Source organism: Coffea eugenioides, chromosome 8 (genome assembly GCF_003713205.1).
Source record: "Coffea eugenioides isolate CCC68of chromosome 8, Ceug_1.0, whole genome shotgun sequence".
Taxonomy (NCBI): Eukaryota; Viridiplantae; Streptophyta; class Magnoliopsida; order Gentianales; family Rubiaceae; genus Coffea; species Coffea eugenioides.
In genome coordinates, this window is record NC_040042.1 from 25,895,035 (window position 1) to 25,901,034 (window position 6,000).

Genomic DNA, 6,000 nt, shown 5'->3' on the forward strand with positions numbered 1-6,000 from the left:
AAGCTAGATAAAAATGCACTAAAATACTTCTCAGAGATTTAAAGAAATCAATTTGCTCCAGTTTTATTAGGATCAAATTTATCCCTTGTGGTTGTCCTGACAAATCATTATGGACTATCATGTCAAGTTTCTTTTCTAATCACAATCAGAGAGTTAGAAGCTATGTTTTGTCAATCTCATCAAAATTGAAGACAACAAGGAATTTTTTAGGAAAAGCGTATTTATTGATAATATTTTCAAATTTTACCATATCTTTAAGACTTTAACAAAATCATTTTTGCCAATTGTCCTTTTCCCATCAACATTAGAAACATTATGTACTATTATGCCAATTTTCATTTTCTAGGCACACCTAGAAAATTTAACAATAATATTTGTCAATTTTCTCTCTTTGGTCAATATTGAACGATAGGACAAACTGCACTTTACAACTCGAACTTGTATCATTTTTTCACTTTGCACCCTTAACTTCAAGTTTGAACACTTTGCACCTTAAATTCTTAATTTTGGATACTTTGTCCCTTAAACTCTCAAGCTTATCTCATTTAAATCCAATCAATAACTACTTTTGCAAAATTAACAGTATAGAGGACTCAACAAATCAATGATAATATGCTAAAACTATTCCAAAAGTGCCAAGGTACCAAGCAAAAATAAAACAATACATTATCATTAAGGATAAACAATGAGGAGCTATCATGATTGAACTCCAAACCACAAAGGAAGTTTTCTGTATTTTACGTTAATTTGTACTATCTATTATCTCGTTAATTTTGCTAACTATATTAATAATTGAGACCATATTAATAAATGATAATGTGCTAAAATGGTCAAAAAAGTTAAGGAACCATAGTTAGAACAAAATGGTTTGTTGTCATTAACTTTCATCGCCCTTTATCTCATTAATTTTGCTAGCGTAATTAGTAATTGGATTTAAATAGGATAAACTTGAGAGTTTAAGGTGCAAAGTGTTCAAAATTAAGAATTTAAGGTGCAAAATATCAAAAATTAAAATTTATAGTGCAAAGTGAAAAGGTGATACAAGTTAGTGGCGCAAAGTGGAATTAATCCCAAAATGATATCTTTGGTCAATTATAGTTGAAAATGAGTGACATTGAATTCAGGAAGCATTTATTGTCATTCAAGAGCATTTATCTGTAACGTTGACTTCTAAAAAATAAAAGTTAATCATGGCATAAGTTAACTTCCCTTTTTCTTTTTCTTTTTTTTGACCTCCCCCCTTTAAAACAAAAAACTCTTAGCCGTTTCATCCTATATTTCTTCTCACTTCTCTTCTTTTTTTTTTCCACTCAAAATCCCAAATCAAGAGAATATCTCCTTCTTTCCCCTATCTTCACTCTTTTCTCTGCAAATTCCTCCATCCAACAAATTGTAGGGACTTATAGTCTAGTGTCTGAATATTTGAAGACTAAAACTATATTTCTCACTTAAAAGTAACAATTTCCTTTTCCTCTTATGATTAAACTAATTATACAAGCCAAACTATAACGGAGGCAAGAAAAGTGAGCAATTCGACACATTGATGGTGAATATTAGTGTTGGCCGTAAACAACTTAATAGGAAGAGGCACATTAGATGGATTGATTCCTTATTCCTTATTCCGTAAACAAGTTTGGTTTGAAGATAACAAGGAATTTTTTAGCAAAAACAAATCTGTTCATAATATTTCCAACTTTTACCAAAGTCATAATGATTTTGAACCACACGAATGCCTTGAAAAGCCTGCATTTGGTCTCTCAACATAAAGGCACTAAAACTAGCTAATTGAAGGCCCATATATCAGAATTTTCAACATACCTTTAACAGTTATTGTTGAATACAAAGCTTTGCAAAAGTAAAATAAGAATCGCTTCAATGGCACAAAATCTTACGCATGCCATATTTCTAAAAACCACACAATGCCAAAAGCCATGTGAGCATCTGACAGCAGCCAATCTTCAAGTTCAATTACATGTCTTGAATATTGAGATACTTTTATCCAGACATTACACTCATTGGCCGATAATAAACATGGATTTGTTGAAGTCTATAAATTGTTGAACAACCACCAATATGCAGTTCTTGCTTAAGAAATGGAAAATCTATCAGGTTTTGTAAAATAGTAATCACTGATGATGATCATGGCTAGGATCTAGATCTCGTTACAATTTTAAACTTACAGCAGTGTTTTATCTTCGTTGAAATACAATAATCAGATGGATGAAAGCAACCTTCAGGAAGAAGGGCTAAACAAAAAAATCAGGTTCAAGCCTACTATCAACACCATTTTTAGAAGACCTCCTGTTGACGATAGCCGCAAACAAACTCCCAGTCATGTGAAAAGTCTTCCATTTTTCCTTTCATTTTTATTCTCAAAAAAATAGGGCGTGAGACCTCCATAAGATGTGCTTCCATTTGAAAGTAAAAGGATGAATAAACACTACATATGACCCAATAAATTTGCTAATATAATGAAAAGCTGTTGTATTTTGTTCCTGCGAATGAACCCCTAGCCATCTAATCTATATTTGGAACTTAAACCAAAGTTATGATGCCTATGGTAGTTGTTTATAGTGAAATTTACAGCGTGTTATTTTTATTCTGTTACTTTGCATATAGGTGTAACTTTTCCTGTGACATGCTTATCTTTAGGGTGCATTTGGTTCATAGATTGGATGAAAAGGAATTACTTATTTTCGAATTATTCATTCTAGATTGCGTTAGTTTTGGATGAGTAATCTTATTATCTAATGTTTGATTGATTTTATATTTTGAATGTTTTAGAAAATATGCTCATCCTATGGTCGGAGATAAAATGAGGCAGGATTACTTACGTATAGATCAAAATGCTCTTTTTATGAAACTCACAATTAAGGGTGTTTGGGTTTTAGTAAACCCAAACTTGGCATATAAAAGGTTGCAAACACGTGTTCGCGCGCACACACACATATATATTTTGTGTGTGTGTGTGTGTATACTGCTCAATTTCAATATGAACTTGATCTTTAGTAACACAGATATGTGACTTTTGTGTGATCTAAACCCAAACCAACATATAAGTTTTTTTCTTTTTTTGTTCTGGGCCGAGTTCGACCTTATTAAATTGGTTCACAAGTCTCATTTCACATGTATTATAACCTTTTATGAATTAAATTTGACTAAGAAAATATGGATATATAATTAACTAGGAGGATTATGTGTTGTGAATTTTAAACTGCTTTACCTTATTTTTGAGACTTGTGAATTTGGCCCCTACTTTTGTTCTGATTTTCCCCTACTTAAAATTTTAGACTGATTTACCCCTACGAAAAGTGTATCTTAAATTTTAGAATGATTTACTTTGGACAATTAAACTGATTTACCCCTACGAAAAGTGTATCTTAAATTTTAGAATGATTTACCTAGGGGTAAATCAGTCTAAAACTCACAAGTCTCGAAGCCAATAGCCCAGTGGTTGTATCTATTGCTTATCAATGCATAGAATTATCAACTACTTGAACGGCCAATTGCCCGCAAACCTCCTACAAAGTGTGGGGCCAAATTGCTAGTACAAAAAAAGTTAGCGTCTTGCATCCTAACCTAAACTGGCCAATAAACAATGGCGGAGCCACAGTGCTAGGATTTTTGGCTTGGGGCAGACCCATGTATACCAATATTTTTACGAGTATAATCTTATTACTTTGGCTTGCATGTTAAATTTTCTTTTTATTTTCGATGCTTAACTGTCCAATCATTGATTTAATTTCATTCATTGTAAAAGTTTTCAATTAAATTCTATGTCCACAAGTTTTTTTTACCACTAGATTATTTTAATAAAACAAGAGTAAATTTAAGTGTATGAAACGTTAATAAGGAAGCTGTAAATTATTACAAACTAGATTTACAGCTTCCTTATTAACGTATGAAACGTTAATAAGGAAGCTATTAAAATTTTAATAAGGAAGCTAATTTTAATAAACTAATTTTAATAAACTAATTACTCATTTTTCTATCTGCTCATTTTTACAATCCTAAGGGGCAAAAATATGGCCTGACTATTCTACAGTTTCAACCTTTGAACAGCAAATCATATTTTGAAAAAACAAAAGTATACAAAAGTAATAGAAATGTAACTCCTTGTTTGGATTGCCGGTTTCCGTCAAAAAATTACGTCGTTTTCCGTGATCACATTTCCCTATTACCTTTTTCCCTCACATACATCAAATCACTACAGTAATTTTTCCATGAAAAATCACGGAAAATGCAATCCAAACACAACCTATGTTGGCTTTATATGCTTATGGAGAATACTTTTTGAAATATGCAAATTTTATTAGTTTTAACTTCACATATAGAAGATCATACGCATGCAGAACCAAGGACTTAATATTCAAATTTTCTAAACAAAAAATGAAGAGGAAAATGAATAATTAATTGAAAATTGTATGCAATTTAGCTTTAAAGAAATTTTGTTAACATAATAGATAAAATTTTAGCAAGTCAATATGTAATGTTAAAGCTATTAACAACAAGTTGAACTTTATAAATCAATAACCAAATAGTAAGGTCAAAAATATTTAAAGAGCAGCAAAAGTTCAAATTTTCATAAAGTAAAAGTTAAGCGGAGGGGGACAAGAAATTTTGTTAAATCTAAGGAGGTGCGAGAGAGATTTTGAATGAAAAATTTTAAAATCTCTTAGTGGTTAATCGAAAAATCTCAAAACTTCGGAGCGGCTTAACCCCTGCGGCCCTGCCGTGGCTCTGCCCTTGCCTATAAATAAGCAGAGTGCTTTCATTGTGCCAAAAAATGGTAAAACGAAAATTTGAAATCGTTAATAAGAAAAGAAATTATGTAAGCATGGATTTTCCACAACACCTTCACAACACCATTGACAACATGGCATAGCATTTTGAATCCAGGTTAAGGCACATTATCTAGAGTTGGAGGCAAAGTTCACCCTTTCCAGCTAAGTTTCAGTTTAGTGCATACAGTTGAGACCCTCTGTACTACTACTACTACTCAGTGTCAAATTCAGTACCAGTCTCACTTATTACGTGAAGATAAAGAAAACTTAAATAAATAGCACATAACAACTTAAATAATAGGACATTTGATATAAATATAACGCTAAATTACTACTGAAAAGTGGCATTGAGAACCCCATATGCTAGCATGCACTTCACAACAGTTAGAGAAAGCTAAAATTACTTAGTGCATATATAACAAATTAAATAAATAGCACAAACAACTTAAATAATAGGACATTTGGTATAAATATAGCACTGAATTACTACTGAAAAGTGGCATTGAAAATCTCATATACTAGCATGCACTTCACAACAGTTAGAGAAAGCTAAAATTACTCAGTGCATACATAACAACTTAAATAAATAGCACATAACAACTTAAATAATAGGACATTTGGTATAAATATAGCACTGAATTGCTATTGAAAAGTGGTATTGAATATCCCATATACTAGTATGCACTTCCCAACAGTTTGAGAAAGCTAAAATTACTCAGTGCATACATTGGTATGCACTTCATAACGGCTACAGAGGAAGCTAACATTAGATAGCCCTCGAGCTTCAGAAAGATTTTTTCCTAGCTTTCCATATCTTCCCATATACAGAATAAGGGATCAATCTAAATTCTAAAGAGGCACTGCCTTTGCTGAGGTATTAGAAGAATTGGTCCACCAAGAGTCAAAGTAAAGTGGCAGAGAAGAACCAGAGCCTACCTAATTGAGGAGTTAAGACTCAAAAACACCCTAGACCTTCCAAGTATGAGAACACTATATATGGTGTTCAGTCAGAGAACTGAAAAACGAAAATGTAATTAATTAAATGTTCTCGTTGGTTATAAACTCGGGTATATCAAATCTAATAATGTAGTAACAAGTTAGTAATAAAGTCAGAGCTTTGTTTACAAAAAGAGGAAAACTCATAGCTATGCAGTTTCAATTAGTTTGACAAAGACAAAAGTTGAAACCAATATCAAGCCAGGCATTTAGATAGAAT